This window comes from Palaemon carinicauda, chromosome 2, assembly GCF_036898095.1.
Source record: "Palaemon carinicauda isolate YSFRI2023 chromosome 2, ASM3689809v2, whole genome shotgun sequence".
Taxonomy (NCBI): Eukaryota; Metazoa; Arthropoda; class Malacostraca; order Decapoda; family Palaemonidae; genus Palaemon; species Palaemon carinicauda.
Window position 1 is genome coordinate 41,591,243 of NC_090726.1, and position 12,585 is coordinate 41,603,827.

A 12,585-nucleotide genomic window follows, 5' to 3' on the forward strand; every position below is an offset into this window, starting at 1 on the left:
CACGAGGTTGGGCTCAAGATAAACAGAAGAAAGACAGAGAGGCTGATGAACAGACTATGCAATGCAAGATGAAATATTATTGGAAGGAGAAATAATTAATGGGGTAGAATCATTTAAATACTTAGGAACTATGATCTCTAACACAGGATCTTTAGAATTGGAGTTTAATGAAACATTGGAAAACGCAAATCAGGCAATGGCTATGTTAAGTAAAATTTGGAAATTTAATTGCTTAAAATTGCATACAAAAGTAAGGCCATATATTAGTTTAGTGAGATCTCTGTTACTTTATGAACACGATTCATGGTATGATAGCGAAACAATATCCAACAGATTTTGTAGATTTTAGAACAAACCCCTTAGAAGAATATTGAGAGTTAATTGGCTGGACAGGGTTAGAAATGAAACTATAAAAGAGATCACTCAAGTGCCATATGTGGATGAGATCATGGTGAAGGGTAGATGGAGATGGTTTGGGCATGCTCTTCTCACTCCCCTAAAGATGAATAGTTCACCAAACTTTCAACTGGGCTCCTCAAGGTGCTAGAAGAGTTGAAGGCCTAGGCCTACATGGCAGAGGACTATGAGATGTGACGTGGGAGATGATGAATGAAGAGTAATTGAATTAAGTATTGAACCGTTATTTTGACGGGTCGCATACTATATGTATATTGCACTCGGGCACACTATTCTATCTTGTTTCTCTTCTTCTTGTTTTTTATGTTATAAAGTTTTTGTAGTTTATATATGATAGATCTAATTTAATGTTGTTAATGGTCTTAAAATATTTTATTTCGATTGTTATTACTTTTCTTGTAGTTTACTTATTTCCTTGTTTCCTTTCCTCACTGGGCTATTTTTCCCCTGTTGGATCTCTTGGGCTAATAAGCATCCTGCTTTTCCAAGTAGGGTTGTAGCTTAGCTAATAATAATAATAATAATAATAATAATAATAATAATAATATCTCAATTCTCCAGCGCTCACCACATAACAAAAATTGAAATAACTGTTGTCGCACGTTTATTATAATTAAAAATTAAATGGTTATACTTTACAGTGATTCATTATTTTGCTAGGAAAAATAAATGTTTAAGTAATTTAAGTCAATATAAATAGTTTTAACAACTTTTTTTTCCCAGAAAGCGACATATGTACAGTAAAATCAAAATCACCGAAAAATTCCAAATATTTATTCAAGAGATCGGTGGTTGCGACACTAACTGACAGATGGCGCAAATTGCGCTACTAAATAACAGATGGCGCCACCTGCGTCACAAGGATACTAAAACGGAATAGAGAAATGTTAAGTCAGACTTCATTGACCAGTAGTCCTTGCCTGCATTCTTGCTTTCCCATATAAGCGTTGTACATGTTAACGACGACCTTTTGAAGCCGAGACATCGAGCGTAGACTTCAGCTTATAAGGTATTTGGTGTGTTAGTTATATTGTAAGTTTGCCCGGTTTTACTGGTTTGTCGAGTGCTATTTTGTAATTTGTTTATCGAAAATAATTCTGGGAATTTTTTAAAACTTTAATTTAATGTATGCGAGTGGTGGACATTACCTGTCTATTGGTGAATTTGAACACCTAAGCCGTTATTTAATTCTATTGCTGATGGCATTGCTTCCTTATACGTGATCTTACAGCCATAGTTCCGAAATGTTCTTTCATTAGTTGGCATTTTGAACAGATTTAATGCATATTTATGTAAAGGTTCATAGATATTTTTAACTGCCCATTCTTTAGTTCTATCATGGTAGTGTCCAGGTCTAATTTCCAGGTTTTAAAAAATTTTCTATCAGGGTTGCCAATAAGATAGCCTGGTTATGGAGCTAAATTTTCATAAATTTTAGATTATAAATCTAGTATCGCTCATTAGTGAAATATTTTGCGTTTAATTAACCACGTGGTATGTTAATCAAAAGTGTGCACTGCTTGTTAATCTATTGGAACCTATTAAAAGCTTTTAAATGACCGAGGAGAGCCTGTTGTGTAAAGTGATATTATCGTAGGTATTCGTTCAAAGCTATAATTTGACGCAAATTCGTTTTATACTGGCTATTTACATATTCGATGTGTAACTAACTTTTATTCTTCATTTTAGATATCAAAATTTTACTCAGATTAGTTCCTTTGGAGTTCTACTACAATACCGCGTGTATACATAAAGCTTTTATAGGATTTTCTAGTAAACTAACCATACGGATCGAATTGTTCAATGTTATCAATATTCGTGTATGTTAATCTCCCAGGACCTTAGTCCCCAACATTTAAGACTGTAATAGTATATTTATACCAATGCCGTAGATCAGATTGTAAATTTTAAATTTCCTTTTAAATTCTTGACGTTGAGGAATACTTTTAAAAACTAATTGCTATTAACTATAGTCCTAAAATTTAATACATTACTTTGGTTTTAAACTTCTCGCCATTAAGTTCTCTAATTTGGTCTTAATTGCGTAGCTTTGCTTTTGGATCCTACTTCTAAATTTTAGGTTTCAGTTATTCCAGAGGATAGGCCTTTATTGTATTCCAATTAAGAAAATATAGAATGTTTTAAACTTCCCACGATTTTCCTCTGCTAGTAAATGTTTTATTTGCTAGTGATTTCAGATTTAATATCGCTAGTAACGCTGCACCCATATTAGGATAAGTAGGCTGCTTCCAAGTCCACAGGTTCCAACAGGGAAGATAGCCCAGTGAGTAAAGGAAAGAACTTTACCAATAGGTTAGCTGTAATGTAATAGTGGCTTCAAGGCGCAGTTCAGCTTCTGCCTTGTGATAAAATCTCTTAATTGGTGTTTTATCAGTTGACCAATCGTAATAGGCATACCTGGCCTTTCAATAACCAGATTGGTGCAGTAGTGCTCTATACGTAGTATAAACGTTTTAGGTAAATTCCTCAAGTCAAATGAGTAATGGATCATGTTCAAGAACTTGATGGTAGAAGTTGAAAGTACTTGTTCATTTTAGAATGTTCTAGGTGCCAAGACTTAGTCTCTCATATTGGTAACTAATTTGTCCCCACTTTATAAATCTTAAAATCATGTATGTTATTTAGGTATTGTACTGTATGGCTGTTAAAGGCAGGTTAACTGTACAACGGTTCGTTAAGACAAGTTTGAAGTGATGTTCGAACGTATGAAAGGGATATTTGGTTGTCGACCACGTTCGTCGAACAGTTCAAGAAATTTTCCTCGCCTTACTTATGGGTGGGGTTATATTGTCCATAACCTTATGCATTTGTCGCTTCACTCCCTCTTCGAACAGTTTTAAGTAGGTTCGACAACCGGGTTCGAACAGTTCTATCGTGTTAACCCTTTAGACTAGATATTTTGTAATTTACATTAGCTTACAGAAGCTAACCACGTTGTCTATAATAAAGTTTTTACTGTTTACACGTTGAGATATGAAGTTTACAAACAATTCATCTTAAGTAAAACTGAATTTTGACATGAAAAAAAAGTAATGAAAAGGATTAAATTCTTCTAGACTTATCTGCTAAGATTGTTCTTGTGACGCTACACAATTGAATTATTCAAAATATTGCATCCCGCTGATGAAACAAAACATATTTTATGAACATTTATATAAATAGGAATCAGATTTTGCTAAGTTCATTTTTATAGACCTTTTAAGTTCATTTGCTAATATAAGTGTTAATTTCTGTGATGTAACCTTTCCGGTTATTTCATTTACATTTTCGTAAATGCTACCATTTTTCGGGTGTTTGAAGTTTTTACCAGACTGGTTTTGTATACGTGTAGGCTAGTATTTTAAGGCAAATGGCATAACGTTTCAACTGTTGAGTTAAGTCTGTATTTACGCGACTGTCTTAAATTTTAAGGAATTCCGACGTGTTAACAGTTAAAAATTGCCTTTTTTGGATTGTTAGTATTGAATGTCATAAGTGAAGAGTATTAATGTTAGTTCTGATAATCCATTAAACTCTGAAGTAAATTCATTTTATTATTTTTGTGCATATGGGTTTTTACGCTGTATCGGTGCTTACGAAAATGTACATCACGAAGAAATGATCTCAAGTCTGCTCTTTTTTTTTTTTAACACAAGACGGCATAAGTCTACTTGTTTGGTTATTTATCACGATGTGCATGTAGTCTGCCCAGTAGAGATTGCAAAGGAAAAACTTCTTGGAAAGATTTAAAGTTAAAAATCACTTAACGGTTCTATTTCAAATTCCGTTGCTTTCGCTTAGAAATTAGATTCTAACCTTTTATTCTATAAATGATGAATTTCAAGTTAAATCCTGTAGAGCAACATGTTAAAGATTGCATCCAGGATACACTTTTACTCTTTCACGAATGTTTGGAAGTAGCAGGTTTTTTCTGTATTCGCCTATGTTAACATCTATTATTTTGAATATGTAAATTCTAAATTCTATTCAAGTTCAATATTTTTATATTACTTAGTCTTCTCGAACGTCACTGTACTCCAACGAACGGAGTTAGAAATTTTTAGGGTAATAATGCTGAAGTGTTAATTTAGTTTCAAGTATACACTGTATGAATTTGCGATAAGGTTCTAAAAGGTTTGTAATATGCAGTCTACAGTGCGCTTAAATCTTTAATTTTATCAAGAAAGTCTGAATTGCCAGAGCATTGTATAATACAGAAGACTAAAGCTGTATCTGTTTGTGAACTGTCCATTAATTAAGTAATTTTTTTTTCGAAGCACGAATTTGTCATTTTCTCAAGTTTTATAACCCATAAATGTGATTTTGATTGCTTGATTCTATTCACCCAATGACTCGTTCGCTATTTTTTCTTCGGTTATGGCAAGACCAGACACTACGAATATACGGTTACGATATGGCTAGGTAACCAGGTTTTTAACCTCTTGAAATAGATATATATCAGTGAGATTATGTTCATTATAGATCTTTTAGGATTTAAGTTGATATATAGGGAGATGTCTTTGGTAATTTTTACGAAATAGGACCCAATTAGTGAAGAAAATTATTCCTGTTCTTTGGTCACTCCCTTGATTTATAAGGAAATGTCTTGGGTAATTTTTATGAAATAGGACCCAATTTGTGTAGGAAATTATTGCTGTTCTTTGGTCACTCCCTTGATTTATAGGGAAATGTCTTGGGTAATTTTTATGAAATGGGACCCAATTAGTGAAGAAAATTCTTTGGTCACTCCCTTGATTTATAGGGAAATGTCTTGGGTAATTTTTACGAAATAGGACCCAATTAGTGAAGAAAACTAGTCCTGTTCTTTGGTCACTCCCTTGATTTATAAGGAAATGTCTTGGGTAATTTTTATGAAATAGGACCCGGTTAGTGAAGAAAATTATTACTGTTCTTTGGTCACTCCCCTGATTTATAGGGTAATGTCTTGGGTAAATTTTATGAAATAGGACCCAATTAGTGAATAAAATTATTCCTGCTTTGGTCACTCCCTTGATATGTTCACGTCTAACTAGTGTAGTCTCCAGTGAATGTGGTTTACCCAAACATCTTATTATAGCATTTCCTAGGTGTTTAAAGAGGTAATGTTCTCAAGGAGTTTAAAATATATAGGGTTAACCAACGACGGAAGCTTTTTGTCCTTGTCTACCATCTTCTACACCGGTGAATTTAATGTCAAATTTTATGGCCATATCTGTTGTTGGTTCAAATTGTTTATTTCATGCCCTTAATTTTAGTTTAATTCCAAAATACGCTTAAAACTAGGCCCATTGTAAGACTGTCAATGTATGTATTTATAAACTAGCCACGAATTTTCCAAAGAATATCAGCATTTACAACCTTAGAGGTTTTCTTAGTCCCAAGACTACAATTTTATTTTAACCACAAATCTCAAAACTGAGTTTTGATTAGTCTTTTAATATTTTAGCTTTAACGTGTCATTGACCAGTTTTTAGTTAACCAGTTTTGAAACTTTAAAGACCTAAGATTCAAAACATTGTCCAGTATATTTTTATATCAAATTGTGTGGGTAGTTTGTTTGTGATGGCGAGCTCGTCAGATATCTCCATTGATTTTGTCCAGTTCTTCTCAGCACTATTGATACAGAATCTATTAAAGTAGGCCTTTTTTCGATTTTAATGATTCGGGAACGGATTTTTCTTAGTCTGATATTGAGGGCAGTTTTTCCAGTTCTACGTGACCCACAAAATATTTGCGTACATTCTTGGGTATTTCCAGAGTATTACATATCTTATTAATCGCGTTGTCAATTCCACATTATCGAAGCACTTTGAAAAGTGTAGGCTTTCTGGTATCTTGTAGAAAGCTTGTACCTTGGGTTGCAAGTTTGAAAGATCTAGAACCTACAGTCTTAGCAACTTTAAGGAATCTTTTCCTTCTCTATTCGTTGGCTGCATTGTGTAGCAATTCTTAACGATTTGGTAGTCAGTTTCTGGTAACAATGCGAATGTAGCCTACTCGATTCTAGCTTTAATATGCAACTGATTCAATAAGATTAGATTTAGTGCTCTATCGGGATCTCTTGAGGGTTAACGGGCCCCACTGTTCTCTTATCTTATTTCTCTTCCTCTTTTTTTTTATAGTTTATAAAGTTATATATTAATATTGTTGCTCTTAGAATATTTTATTTTTCCTTAGTTTCCTTTCCTCATTGAGCTATTTTCCCTGTTGAAGCCCCGGGGCTTATAGCATCCTTTTTCAATTGAAGTTGTGGCTTAGCAATTCAATAATGATAATAATGGGTCTCTTACCGTAAAGGGAAACCTACCTCTCATGAGAAAATAACCATGCAAATTTAGTTTACCAATGTATATAATGTAATAATAATAGTCTACCAACATGCAATTTTGAGGAATTTGATCCTTCAAGTTAGTAATTTAGAATAGTTAAAGTTGAGTAGTCTTTTATTGGCATACCAACCAGTCAATCTGCATTGTTCTACCATTCCAAACAAAATATCTAGATTGGAAGTATTCATTTTTACAATACTTTATTCCAGTTTTGTAATGTATGCCATATACACCATTTATATAGAGCCAAATGTGGCTAAATCTCAACTTTTCATCTAAATATGGAACATGAAGCTAATTGGTTCATCAAATTGAAAAATGTTATTCGTATCAAATTTAACTTATTGCATTTATTAGAGAAGTTAACAATCTATAAATGTGTTTGGATATTTGCGTTTAACTCCCAAGACTTTGTGACAAGTAATTTTATTCAAATTATACCTACGGAAAGATGAGACGACCAGAATGCTTATGCGTATCTTTTAAGTTGAGCAATTTGGTGAAATTCAGTTAGGTTTGTAAAAATACTTTAACTTTGATGGTTGCTTTTCCGGTCCCATACAGCAGGGGAACCCTACTCTCTACAGGACCTCCACTGTCGTATTACCTTGTTCGTTCAGAGTATTTATAATTTCATATTGCGTATTGTTCTTATACTGTTAGTCACGACTCGTGAAGCTAGTCTTCAGTTTCCTCTTGAAAACCTTAGTCTTCTATCATTTGAATCTTTCGTGGGAGCTGCTTGTAGTCTCCCTTGAAAAACACTCGTAGTATTATTACTACAATTATTGAAGCAAATGGTGCTGAAATTGAACAGTTTGGGGAGTAAGTTTTGCTATTAGGTTTAAGAGTATGGGACGTATGCAAGGCGCAATCTTATATCAATTTTGTTAAAACATTTAATTGGTTCACCGAAATATTTCTGATGAGTTTGAAGTTCCTGTGGTTGGAGAGTAGGTTTTTTCCCCTGCTGATAACTTATTGGTTCTGAACTAGATTGCACTCGCAAACCAAATTTTCCTGTATATAAACATTAATAGGTAAAATAACTGGTCATTTTTTGTAGTTTCTATTAATGCTTACAGGTCTTCCAAACATGTATTCTCAACTAGACCGCTTAAGAATTGAAATTTATTAATGTAAACTGGAAAACCACGAAATACTGTAGTCACAATTTTGGGTATATCTATTGCTAATTTCTAGTATACTTGAGTTCTCAGGGCTTTGATTAATTCATTCGATATTTTTTTTGCCGAAAGAAATATTCAGAGGTTAAATTTAGTGACCGTTCATAAGCTTGTCTTAATTTGAAGGGTTTGTTAATTTTTGGCTAAAAATTTCTAAATTTTATATTTCTAAAGCCCAAGTTTGTTTTTTGGCCTGAAAAAAAGGCCAAACTGGCAACCCTGCACGTAGTTTACTTGTTTAGGGTTTAAATCCTACTCTCCACTGAAGTCGGGTGAATTACTTCTGGGGCAGGTCCATATCAATCATTTAACGAAACATTTTTATTATAACTTATACAATTCTTTGATTGTAGAATCTTCCAAATCATGATCTTGTGAAAAGTAATGGCTTTAGTTTCTTAAATTCAATTGCTCCTTTAGTCATTCTTAAATTCAATTGCTCCTTTAGTCATTCTTAAATTAAATTGCTCCCTTTAAGTCAACAGTACCCAAAGTGCTACTGTCCTCAGTGGGTTGTCCCTAGTGGGCACCTACCCACTGAAGCTAAACATGTTATAAAGGGAATATGCAGGGGTGACAAACACCAATTTTTTACCTTTTTATAGTTTAGTGTGTGGAACAATTCATTAAAATATACATATTACCGTAACATTGCTACCATTAGCAATGCCTTTGTAACGTTAACACTGTGTATCATTGATAACGTTGCTTATTTTAACATTCCCAGTACATACGTGAGTTTTGTGACCTGGGAACTCCTAGGTTAGGTAGGCTTTTTAGGTTCTGTACCCTTTTTGTACTTTTTATATAGTGTAAAACTTGTATTAAAAAAAATTAAAATACGTATGGAAATATCTAGCATTACTATCGCTAGTAATGTCACCGTACCGTTGGTAACGCTCTGTATCATTCGTATTAAGGCTAATTTTACTGTTTTTAGTAAATACCTGAGGGTTGTGACCTGTCAACTATTAGGTTAGGTGGGTTTGTTAGGTTCTGTACCCTTTGTACTATTTATATATTGTGTAACCGGTAATATTACCCTATCAATCATCGTTGGTAACACTGTGTATCATTGGTAACGTTGCTAATGTTATCGTTCGGCATACATTCGTGGGTGAAATTGTTATCAGGTTATTACCGATTATCAGGTCTGACAAATGGATCCATTGCCTGAAAGGGACATGGCAGGGGAGACCCCATTCACTAACTCAACATAGCCTGGTGGGGCCATTTTCCCTACATAACATGTTTAGCTTCAGTGGGTAGGACCCACTGAGGACATGATGCCCTCTGAGGACAGTAGCACTTTGGACCCTTATTCCTAAGTCCTTCATTTCAGTTGGCGGTTTGTCTAGGTGCGCAGTAGCTTAAGTCCTTTCACAAAATTTACTATTTGTTCTTGGTTCAGATAGTCTGTTTCACTCGTCTTATGGTGATATTTGTTTCTAATTCTAGTTTTTTCAGGCATTCTTTTAGATATTTTGGTTCATTTTGGTTTTGTATCTTAAACGTTAGGAGTACAGTAGCTTGTATTCGATTCTTGCCTTTACCGGCAGCCAGTGTGATTTAATTAGTGCAGGGGTAATTCTATCCCTATTGTGTAGTCCTTTTATTATTCTTTGGAAGCATTCGATTCTATTTAGTTTTCATTTCCAAAAATATTCACTTATCTTAATTGAGCTTGAGCTTTTTTAACATCCAAGCCTTGTCATTCATTATTTCATGTCTTTCTTTTAGCTTCATCAACTGATTCTGTTGGGAAATAGAATTGTGTATCAGCGTATATTTTAAACTTTGGAAGTTTCAAGTATATTTGCCTGTTCAATCTTGTAAATTTCAAACATGAGGACCTAGTACACAGCCTTGAGGGGCACTCCTTAGGTTAGTTTTCTTGTCTTAGATCAAACATTTGATATTACTACTTTATACTTTAACTTTGGGATAACTCACAAACCAGTCACATGCTCGTTCTACGATGCCCACAGCTTTAAGGTCTTCCATCACATATGTATGTTCTACAGTATCAAATGCTGCACTTAGATCAAGCATCACAAGCATGTAATACTTGCCATTTGTTATAATTTATTTTGTGCTGGGTTATGCACGTAGAATCTGTAAAGAACTTTAATCTTCCCCTGATATTCTAACTATACCACGTGTTAAATTAAGTACAAATAAATGCTAAGATATAAGTATAGTTTTAACCCATGTTCGTTAAAAATAGTAAAACTGCTTTATAAATACCCTATTTACTCAATGGAGTACAGCCATTTAAGTCTCATTATGCTGACATTGTGCTATGCAAATTAATAGGGCTAAGATTAAAGTGGTGAAGCTATAGGGAAACCCTTCAGATTAAAAAAGGGGTTTTGACGTAGGAAAAATCTTTTTGGGCCAGATACCTACAGTATGTCGTCTTGATGGAAGCTCCATTCAGCAGCTTCCTACTGTATAATATTTCTGCGATTGATATTACAAGATAACCATAGATATCTGCAAGGAAAATACGTTAAATTTTGCCGACTATTTTGGTTTTACATTAGTTCTAAAATAATGGTGGTCTAGGATCATGGGGGAAAGAGTAGTTTGCTTGTTACCCTCCAGGAGAGGGGAGCAAGTTACTGTGGTGGTTGTCATGCTGGGGAGAAAATTGGTGTGATAGCCCTCCATACTGGGGAGAGGGAGTCTCCTTGCGAGCTGGTTGCTATGTGGGAAGATTTGACAACTTTTGGCCTACCGAGTGAGTAGTTGATGTGCATTTTTCCTATGTGGGAAGGAGTCATTTTTCTTTGCTTATTAACAGGCTGTTGAAAACTTTAGTTGTCTTGAGGTATTGCACAAGACATGTATTTTTAATATAATACTGTATGTAGGAATTTACATCAGACTAGTTAGCTTATTAAAGAATTTAGTCTTATGAATGTTTATTAGTCTTTTAAGAATATGGGAAATCTTACTGGGTTTTTGGATTCACTTTTCTACTAGGAACTACAAAACCCCATATTTCAATGTAGACAGTTTGTATAGTAATTCAATTTTCTTTCATTTTTGCAATCAGATTGAGAATTTTTATTTCAGAATGAGATTTAGTATGTCAGGTGGAAATGAAACATTGGCACTAAAGTACTCTTTCATTCCAGGGTCTGGTCCTGAGGTTTTTCTGCTTTAGCCAAAAGATGGCTTTACTGCCAAAATGTGCAGTTGGTTGGTGGCAGAGGATTCTGAAAAGGGGAATTGGTAAATATGAAAGTGATTTAGTTTATACAAACTTGCAAGGTTTTTTAGCCAAAATATACAGGATTGGTAAACTATTCCTATTTAATTTTGGTTCGGTATTTTGCCTGCATAACTTTACGTAAGTGATACTGAGATTTTCAAAATTTGAAGACAAAGGTTCCTTTTGGGCAATTTTAAGTAAAGCTAGGTTCTGTTTTATAGAAACTTGTGGTCACTCTGCTACTAATGCTTTCATATCAAATGTTATTAGTAACGGTAAACTAGTCTGTAGAAAACGCTATAAAGAAAAATACATTCATGCATGGTCTTAGAACTTGCTAAAAGAATATTTTGTACATAAAGTATGTTTGAAGCAATAGCTTGTCACTTTTCTCACTATAATTTTTGGGCTCAGCCATGTCCTTGTGGAAGGTTCCTAAGAGTAGCTTCCTAAGGGATATGTAATAGATATTCCCAGAGAATTTACCTCAAGGTCTCCAGAATTCTAACTCCTGGCATGAATATCCTTAAATTTCTCTCAAGGATATCGCATAATATCGGGACGTATTTTTGACAGGCCACTCACTGCAATCTGCACCCCGAATAGCGTTTACGCTTCGAGGGGGAAAGTGGCAGAATTAGAAGGGGAGCCGTATCAAGATTACCCTAGTTCCCTTACTACTATTGAGTATCACAACAGCGCCATGTTCAATATGGCGGACATTCCTAATTCTGTAGCGATTTCGCACGGTGGTGTTCCCTGTTGGTCTGACATTTTCGATCGATTGTAAAGGATTATTATGCTATATCCAGCTTCTTTCGCCTCTGGAAAGTTGAGTATTGAATCTAAACAATGTGTGTTTTAGCTCCTGTCTCAGTGAAATTAGAGTAATTGATTGTGATTTAGGAGCTAGGCCTGTTACCGGAGGCGGCATGGGCGATGTCGTTCGTTAGGCATGTTTAGTTAGAACGACATTCCTGGGTTAAATAGCTTTAATAATTTAATTATGTTAGCTATTTAGGCATTTTATACTTGTGAAGATATTTATATGCATAATTTTCCTTTTCTGCATCGATCGTATGTCAGTTTCGGTGATATAGGTAACAGATCTCTTCTTGCCTAGGTAACCTAACCTATGCAACATAATATACTTTCGAAATTTCCCCGGTTCTCTCGTGTATTGGTTATCAAATCATCGGAGATTGACATTAACTAGAATTATATAACCGATGCTCGTCAATAATAGAGATTTAAGGGATTCGATCAGAACCTGAGTATTTAGTCTTGTGCCGGCAGGGCGAATAGTCATTCCCCTGCCGGCTATGCTACCGGCATAGGAGGCTAGCCCTCCCTAGGCTACACCTGAAGTGGTTGTATGATGCCACCACCTTCTCCCTGTGGCCTAGTAGCTAGTCCTATGCTCGCAGACCCT

At 34.7% G+C, this 12,585-nt stretch overlaps 1 long non-coding RNA gene across 3 annotated transcripts in view; it reads left to right on the forward strand.

Annotated features, from left to right (window-relative positions):
- The first annotated feature begins 1,249 nt into the window (after positions 1–1,249).
- The window catches only part of LOC137624152 (uncharacterized), a 42,110-nt gene continuing 30,774 nt past the window's right edge, over positions 1,250–12,585 (forward strand). For all 3 annotated transcript variants that reach the window (XR_011040694.1, XR_011040695.1, XR_011040696.1), the window contains exons 1-2: positions 1,250–1,426; positions 11,077–11,173. This is a non-coding gene — a long non-coding RNA (uncharacterized lncRNA). The remainder of the gene's footprint in view (positions 1,427–11,076; positions 11,174–12,585) is intronic.